The sequence below is a fragment of the Leptonotus elevatus genome, chromosome 21, assembly GCF_054856555.1.
Source record: "Leptonotus elevatus isolate MCC_2025b chromosome 21, RoL_Lele_1.0, whole genome shotgun sequence".
Classification (NCBI taxonomy): Eukaryota; Metazoa; Chordata; class Actinopteri; order Syngnathiformes; family Syngnathidae; genus Leptonotus; species Leptonotus elevatus.
The window spans coordinates 4,714,472-4,724,096 of NC_141259.1; the positions used below are offsets into that span (position 1 = coordinate 4,714,472).

Consider the following 9,625-nt stretch of genomic DNA (forward strand, 5'->3'; position numbering starts at 1 on the left):
ACCTGAACAATAGAATGCGGCAAAACACCAAACTTAATTTAGTTTACAGTTGTGCAATGTAAGCTTGCCCTTTTTTTTTTACCTCAAAGATGACACTTGGTCAATGTTATAAGAGTATTCCATTTAAAAATATGATTGTTGCTGATTACATTACACTGCTTACTTGATTTGAAGATGTTAATTGAATCATAATGTAAGTAATAATGACAACCGCCACAATACAAATAAAACTTTGGTGACTGGATGGCTGAGTGTTGTCAACAGGTAAAAAACAGCCACCACAAACAAATCAACTGTGCGCCTTGTTCACCTAAATCTCCACAAACATGCGCCGGATTTCCAGCTTGCATTCCTAAGGGATGAAGGTTTATTAGTCTGAAACAAAACATGACTTTGTTTTTCTTAAAAGCTGCAGCTCATTAAACCAATTCAGAAAAGCAATTTAGAAATACACCCCGTGTCTTCCTTTTCATCTCGGCTACATCGAGCTCCACGCCATGCACATTTAATGGTTATTTTTCGCACGCCCCCTTGCTAAATGACGCATTTTATCCTTACTTTTTTAAGAGGAACGTTCGCGCACTGCCACGTTAGTGATAGAGTATAACATCGGCGTGATTTTAAAACCATGAAAAAAAAAAGGGACCGTAAGGTTGCTCGATCGCACTTAAGGGGGAAAATAAGAAGTAAAATCATCGTCACTGATGTGATGTATCTGCATGCAAAGCTGCAATGACAAGCAGAGCCCAGGCTCGTGTTGCAGCCATCACACACAAACACAATCACATATAAGTCCATAGCGTAGCGACTTGTTGTGGATCACTTACGCGGGATCAGCCGGTACCGGTGGACCGCCAGCCACGCTCTCCCTGGCCAGCGTTAACTTCCACAACACCTGCCTGCCCTCCTCCTAATTTGCCCAACCTCCCCCTCTGTGCCTTATTATTTGTGAGGCAGACGCTTGCAGAACTGAATGGGTGATCACGAGGTTTGTATTACGCAGAGGTGGAGGAGGGGGAGGCGAGGCGAGGCGAGGTGAGAGTGGGGGCTGGCACACAACCTGTTTACCGGTTCGATGAGTGGCTGTGTGCTATAAAAGGGCTGGAAAGCACATGCAATTGGTCAGAAGGGGGCTGATGTGATGGATGTTGGCACCTGTCCTCAAAAATGTTGGCACTGCAAGGAAGAGGGGGAGGAGGAGGAGGAGGAGGAGGCTGCGTTGGCTGGATGCTTCATTCACAAAGACAGTCACAGTGCAATTAGCCTCTAGCCAGAGATGAAGACGTCCCAATCAGTCCTGCACCAACGTGTCACTTTTAGATCATGCTGGAGAGGTTTCCGTGAAAACAGCAACACACTAGCTGCCTGCCTGCCTGCCTGCCTGCCTATCTATCTATCTATCTATCTATCTATCTATCTATCTATCTATCTATCTATCTATCTATCTATCTATCTATCTATCTATCTATCTATCTATCTATCTATCTATCTATCTGCCTGCCTGCCTGCCTGCCTGCCTGCCTGCCTGCCTGCCTGCCTGCCTGCCTGCCTGCCTGCCTGCCTGTCTGTCTGTCTGTCTGTCTGTCTGTCTGTCTGTCTGTCTGTCTGTCTGTCTGTCTGTCCGTCCGTCCGTCCGTCTATCTGTCTATGAAACTACTTAATCCTAGGGTGAACGCTCGGGAAAGGCGGGACATTCTGTACAATACTTCGAGCTGATTGGACGATGCGGCATCTTGTTTACGTTACGTTTGAAAATGTCGTCTTCAGTCTCTTCTTGGGAAAAAAAATCATAAACATCTTAAAAATGCACGAAGCTCCTTTCGCAGTTTCACATTCAACAAGAAAATGGTGAGTAATTCTGCGAGAACAGAATTAATTGCTGCGTCCATTCGTCTGTTAGGTTTCTTTGTTTTCCCCGGCGTTGGCACTTCCTGGTTTCATCACAGCTGCATGTCCCGCCCTAAACAATGCCTCATTGGTCCGACCTAAAGAAGGTCCGTTGGATTATTGTAGTATTTGTGAACAAATACAGCAAGAATTCAGCTTGCTGGCAAGGTTATGATACCAAGTACCGATACTACTAGTCCTTTGGATATATGATTCTCCCCACAAAAAACAATGAAATTTTAAAGAAAGAACAATATATCCCAAAATGGCATTTTCTTTAAAACTGCATGAAAATAATGGCCATTTTCTATTCTCATTTCTAGTTCCTAACCGTATTGGCTGCCATCGCAAGTACCAATTTCTTGAAATAAAGCGCTACTCGCCCATCCCTAATATATACAGTTTATTTAAAACCAACAAATCAAACCAACAGGAAATATTAGACTTTGACAAATACACTTCAAACTCATTATCCTTATTGTATTCGTTGTTTGAGATTTAAACAAAATACACATGCATCACCAAACGCTTTTGCTTGATGTGTTGACAATGTTTTATTTAAAATGGCAAATACACTGATCGCACATCTCACAAAGCGTAGTCAAAAGAGGCAACACAGATTTATCTACATTTGGTAAATATGTGTGCGACCACCCGCTCTTTTATCACTTTCCAGCACAGACGAATGAACAAGGCCAACAGTGTATCATTAATCCTCACTGGTCACAAGCACATTTCTACAACCTTAAAGCAACTTTTGCTCACAAATATATTGTGTCGTAAATCTGATTAAGGACCTCATGCTCTGCTGCTGAGTCACTTACAATGAACGTACACCCTTTGGGGGACACACATGATCTGAGGTGAGAAAAAGCAAGCTGTGATTTTTCTATTTATTTCTATTTATAAGCAAATCAGAAGGTGGCACAATTTTCTTTTCTAATGGCCAGTTAGAGCAATCTTATTGAGTGACAATCTTATTTTTATTTAATTTTTTACATTGCAGGTGCACCATACTGGTCTGAGCGGACGCGTTCCTTCACCAGTGACATTTAAGCATTCAGTGACTCGTGTGATCCCGCTCCATGCTGATGTATATGCACACACAAGCTGGTGACAGGAGTGATGGCGTGCTGTTGACTGTCCCTTCCCTCTTGTGGGAGGGTGGGGGCGGGGGCTTTTTCAAGGCTGAATCACTTCCCCTGACCACTGAGATGAGCAAAAGCTCTTTGCTGCTTCAAAGTCCTTTTTTTTTTTGTCTCAATGGGTTACAGTTAATTAAGTGCGCCTGAGAAGTCCTTCAGTATAAATTGTGGATTTATAAAATAATCATGTTTACTTTTAAGTGAAGCTCAGTAAAGTATTCAGTTGACAATATATTCATTATGTTTATAGTTAATGGAGTAGGCCTACTGTTCAAAAGAAACAAGCCACCAATACTATTAATACAATATATATTTCCCATCTCTGATTCCCACTCGTTCATAATTGTAGCCTTTATCAACTTGTTATACATAACAAGCACATGGGTATAAAAAAAAAAGATTTTGCAATTTTAATTGTAATCTACAAAAAATGTGTGCTAAATCCTTTGTTGTCTCTCTCTAGTAGTGCCTATTGCGCACCGACTTGACTGGTAATAAGTGGCCATTGCAGTGTGGGAAACAGAGCACCAAATTATTTGTTATGAGTCATCATCTGTTGCTTTGCTATTCATAGTGAGGGAAGAATATATGGGTATTTGTTTACAGTATAACCTCACTACTCAAACATACCAAAAGTGGAAAGAAGAAAAAATGATTGAGAATTAAACATTCTGCTAACTAGCCTAATGGTCGCTAGCTAAAGCTGCCACATTTTCTTTCTTTCTTTCTTTCTTTCTTTCTTTCTTTCTTTCTTTCTTTCTTTCTTTCTTTCTTTCTTCCTTTCTTCTTTTCTCTATTTCATTGTTTTGTTTTGTTTTGTTTTGTTTTGTTTTGTTTTGTTTTGTTTTGTTTTGTTTTGTTTTGTTTTGTTTTGTTTTGTTTTTGTTTTGTTTTTGTTTTGTTTTGTTTTGTTTTGTTTTGTTTTGTTTTGTTTTGTTTTGTTTTGTTTTGTTTTGTTTTGTTTTGTTTTGTTTTGTTTTGTTTTGTTTTGTTTTGTTTTGTTTTGTTTTGTTTTGTTTTGTTTTGTTTTGTTTTGTTTTGTTTTGTTTTGTTTTGTTTTGTTTTGTTTTGTTTTGTTTTGTTTTGTTTTTGTTTTTGTTTTTGTTTTTGTTTTTGTTTTTGTTTTTGTTTTGTTTTTGTTTTTGTTTTTGTTTTTGTTTTTGTTTTTGTTTTTGTTTTGTTTTTGGGTTGTTGGGTTAGTTGGCCCGTTGTTTGTTTGCCAGTTAGCTAAAAGTCGTTACAGATTGTTAGCTGTGTTGCTATTCATAACCAGGAAAACAAATGTATGGGTATTTATTTGTTTACAGTGTAACTTCACCATCCAAAAATTCTAAAAGTTGTAGAATTGGAAAGAAAAAAACAAATTTTTTGAACCAAAATGTTATCGAACTAAACATCCAGCTATACTGATTAGTTTGTTTGTGTGTTTGTTTCTTTCTTTCTTTCTTTTTTCAGTTGGTTGGTTAGTTAGTTGTTTTGTTGTTTGGTTAGATGGTATTTGGTTGTTTCTTAGTTTGTTTGCTATTCAGTTAAAAGTTGCTACCGACTGTTAGCTGCCTGTCAACACTATTGTGGGAAACACAATTACAGAGTTGGGGAAACGTGACGCGTTTCAGAAATATGATGAGGAGCACAGGACTTATTTTCGAACCTCTTATCTGAATGGGAGGAATTGTATTTATGTCACAGAAATTGGAGGTTTGCTATGCCAGACCTCCCTGCTGTGTCATGCAAAGTACAGTTGTGATTGTGACAGTTTAACTGTGGGACAGAATGATTCAATTTCCATTACTTCCAATAAGAATTCTGATTTCCGGACAAATCAGAGGTCAGCCACTCTCCAACACATAAACAACTTGTGCATAATTGGATGTTTACTCAAGACAGTTCCTTCACAGGCTTATGTTAGCAGTGCAAAGCTCCCACACAGCCAGAATCCTTGTCTTTCCTCACCTCCTACTAATTATTATTTTTTCCAATGAGGAAAACCCTCAACACATTGTGTGGTTACTCTCCATCCGGACTACATTAGTCATACTAACTCCTCTGGTATTGTGTGTGTGTGTTTTACGAGTGAGAGTAAATTTGCCTGCTTCTCTTTCGCAACAGTTAAAAGGGAGGTGTGTGTAAGTGTGTTGAAGATTTAGCAACACTCACACATATCGCCGGCCATTTGACCCTTCTAGCAGAATGAAAGACAGATGATTAAGCAATAAAGATACATAAACTGAGAACATATTAACAATACAAATGCAGTAAAGACAAACCATGAAAACACAGGACAAATACAAGACATGTGATTAATTTTTGATGAAAGTAAAGAGATTGATTGAGTGCACCTGAGTGTGGAATAATCCTCGTCTCATTGCCGCTGCGGGAAACGCGTCCACACCCGCTCTCATCCGCACGCATTTTGCTCCTCTCCCAGCCCACAGTGCCATTGTTTGAATACAACTGCTTGTTGCCATGGTAACCAGAGCTGAGAGACGATGGGATATAAATGCAAGATAGGGAGAGGCCATGACCTGTACTTGCTCATGACGTCATTGTCAGAAAGACTAATTCGATTTAATTAGAACATTCACTGCTTAAATCGCTGCCTCATTAATCTGTTCAGGTATGCATGTAAATGGTTTGGTTACACATCTGCAATATCATACATCATCAAAGTCCCTCTCAAAATGATATGAATGATGGATCAAAAAATAGAACGTATTCAGTCTCTATCGATAATGCTAACCCCGTAATTCCATCAGTGTTTCACTTTTCTATTTCAGGCCATAATCACACAGCTCATGACTTCCTCGCTTTCACAGCATATGATTGGCTCGCCAATACTATTTTAAACCTCACAGAGGCGTTAATTCCCCCCCTAGTCACTGTCACTTTGAATCTACGTCATTGATTATCCATAAAATGAACAAAGTTTCCCGGTTTTGAGGTATTAAATGTAACTAGAAATGCTTACACAACTATTAGTTCATTGACAAGCAATCTCACTGCTGCACACTTTCCATGTGAATTCATTCAGACCCCTTCTCATTTCACATCATCCACAAACGTGTAAGAACATAGGTACAAAGAAAGATACTGTGAACCATTTGCATACCATATTAGACCTGTGTCTAATTGTTTGTCGTGATATGTAAATTAATTGTATAAATGTATGTATTTTTGGAAAATCCTCTGATAAGAGGCTCACGAGCGACAGTTAGTTTAGCAGAATGAATATAATTATGGCAATGTATGTAAGATGTATTGTAGAATCCCATGAATAACAGTTTTATTTTTGTAACAAAAAAAACTCAAAAAATATTATTATAGGGTCTTAATAAGAATCATTGACACTTTATTGGCTAGTTTTGAATATTTATTCATTCATATTATTCATTCTGATAATATAGGATACCAGCAAATAGGGGGGTCGTATTATACGCAAGTACAGACAAAAAACAGCTTTTTAAGGGTCATTTTGGAGGGCGTATTATACCCGAATGTGTGTTATTCACATCATTTACGGTAAAAAAAAAAATAATAATTGCAATTTTTCATACCGATACTAGTACTTTTGATACATACATTTTAAAAAGTCCTTGAACGATCCCTAGTCTTTTTTTTTTATTTAATTAATAAGAAAAATAAGAAATAAGAATAATATAAAAAAAATACTATAACATTAAAGAAAAATATATAATAACCATCCATCCATTTTCTTAACCGCTTGTCCTCACAAGGGTCGTGGGGGGCGCTGGAGCCTATCCCAGCTGGCTTCGGACAGTAGGCGGGGTACACCCTGAACTGGTTGCCAGCCAATCGCAGGGCACACAGAGACGAACAACCACACTCACAATCACACCTGTGGACAGGGCTGGACTGGCCATCTGGTATTCAGGGCAGATGCCCGGTGGGCCGCTGTGTCTTTTGGGGACACTGTGATGCTATTGAATAATTATTTTTGCTCCATTTTGCCCCAAAAGACCGGCCCACAATTTAGAGGGAGCAGCCAATTAATCCATTTACAATATAGAGAGCAAACTGAACCAATAAACATCAGTGGTAGAGCTATGTGGTAGCCAAGGGTAGTCAGGAATTGGGCTGGGCTCAGCTGGCGGGCTGAAGTCAAAATGCCAAGGCCGATTATTTGGGCCAGTCCAGTACTGCCTATGGACAATTTGGAGTGGTCAATTAACCTGACATGCATGTCTTCGGAATTTGGAAGGAAACCAGAGTACCCGTAGAAAACCCACGCAAGCGCGGGGAAAACACGCAAACGCCATCCAGGAAGGCCGAAGCCTAGACTCAATCTTACGTCCTCTGCAAGGGGAGGCGGACGTGCTAACCAGTCAGCCACCGTGCCACCCAAAATTTATAATATAAAAATAATAATTTACTATTTAATGGTATGTGCTAAGTTAAGCAAATAGATGAGACGGGGCTATATTAGACACAAATTGTGTGTGTTTTTAAATAGAAATAAAATGTACTAAAACTATGCCAAAACCTGAACAAAAATCCATGACAAATCCTTTATCAGATAACAGGGTCAGAACACCCATTAAAACAAAAGTGCTTAAGTTCCATTCACCTCTGAGTCATTTATTATATTCAAGATGACCACGCATAAAACATCTGCAAATGTCCCTGAAGTGAGAAAAGGTCTGTCTGTAATTAGTAGCAATGAAGAGCATGTTTCAGCTAATTCAAAACATCCATTATTACATGAGTCATGTCTCTTATGACCCAGATGTTGTTGAGCAGCTGTGTTGTGTCTACCCACCCTCGCACACATGTATCATGCATCATTGTGTTAGACATGGCCCGTCGTCTCATCTTTGGTCATTCTTTACGTCAGACGATGTCATCTTCATCACAATGACAGGAGAACAACCGTTGGGAATTGACGTGGCCTTAGATGCTTTACTGGATATTGCTAATAAGACATTTCACTGGCATGCCCTCAGATGGACTCATTGTGGTTTTCATGAGGCTAATATAACCAAAGCATGTCACTTTGATTTCAACATATCGTACAAACTATAAAGCCGAAATGATCCGCTTAGTGAAATGGCGAGTTTCTATCCTCCTGAGTCTGACTGCCAAGAACAACCCATGTTTGCAAGGTCATTCTTCACTCTTTCTCTGCTTGTCTCCAGGCTTAACACCCCCACCCCCACCCCCCACCCCCTATCCATCCATCCCATCTTCAGCCCTGCAGTTGTGGTTTCGCTTGAGAGACATTTGCAATAACAGTCTCCGCATAACTTTTAGGCCACTTTGGGAAATTGTGCTAGTTTGGAAACAAGAACATCTTTCACTGATATATCAAGAAACTGTCAAGCAGCTTAACCTGGAGAGGAAATTAACTATATTTAGTCTCAACAATTTTTGCCTTTTCTCAGCAGCACGTTTCCAATACCGGCGGGAAACAATTCCTGTGTGACTAAGTGCTGGAGGCTTGAAGACATTAGCCTTCGTTCCCACTCTCACTCCCTCCGAGTCACTCCTTCCATCCTGTAACACACCTTTAGACAAGCTGTCTATTCATGCGCTACTTGCCCCCGTCCAGGTGGAGATACATTCTTTTTGGCAGGCAGCATTGTAAAGACTGTTCCAAATAAATAAATAAATAAATCGCCCATATAAGGTGTGCTAAGTGCTTCCACAATGTGAAAGTCTGGTAACGTGAGTCAGACGGTAACCATTTTAACAGTTTATGTAAGTTTCCAAATGGTTATTGGGCTTCCTGAAGTGAAATTAAACTACATGTGCTGAGGGAACCAAACAGGGAGTTTTCAATTGTTTCAGCAGAGGCGTCATAAAAGGCCAGCCCAGTCTGTTTGTGCCCCGTTGTTCAGTATTTTATGCTTGCGGCATATTCCGAAAATGAGATTTGAACTGTCTGACAGTGCTATAGTGGTGGGAATAAATTGTTTTTTTTTAATTGAGCTTTTCCAAATAAGCAAATATGTAAAAACACTCCTTACAACAAAATAGAAAGAAAATTGCTTTTCATAAAGACCTGATATAAAGACTATGGAAAGTCGATACCACTTTTATTCAAACCGATGCTAGTACTTTTGATACATAACTCTTTTTTTTTATGACATAATTTTGGAGTCAGACCTTTAAATGCCAATATAGACTTTTTCCTCAAATTTACATGCAATTAATGGCAATATTCTTCTCTTTATTTCTACATGATATCGATGTTCGCCCATCCCTAATATTAATAATACAGTTATTTTATGTTGAGCTTTTCTAAATGCTCACATTCCTTACAAAATTGCTAATTGTAAAGACCATGTTCAATACCACTTTTTTTTCTTTTTTTCACTATTGAGTAGTCAGCGATATAAAGTACAGATACCGTAATACTTTTGATGCAGAAAATATTCTTAGAGAATGACAAATAGATCCCAACATAGCATTTTTCCTTAAAAGTGCATGAAATAAATGGCAATTTTCTATTCTTCCAATTTCTAGTTCCTGATCATAAGACGGCCACAAAAGGTCGGCTGATACTGGTATCGACTCATTCGTGTGATACCTTGAAATAAGGCCTAGTATTGGTCGAATACTGACAAAAATTATAT

At 39.0% G+C, this 9,625-nt stretch overlaps 1 protein-coding gene across 4 annotated transcripts in view; it reads right to left on the reverse strand.

Annotated features, from left to right (window-relative positions):
• Positions 1 to 982, reverse strand: part of LOC147155618 (rab effector MyRIP-like) — an 86,661-nt gene extending 85,679 nt beyond the window's left edge. For all 4 annotated transcript variants that reach the window (XM_086066317.1, XM_086066316.1, XM_086066315.1 and 1 more), the window contains exon 1: positions 828 to 982. The gene's annotated coding sequence lies outside the window, so the exon portion shown is untranslated. The remainder of the gene's footprint in view (positions 1 to 827) is intronic.
• Between the last annotated feature and the right edge of the window lie 8,643 nt (positions 983 to 9,625).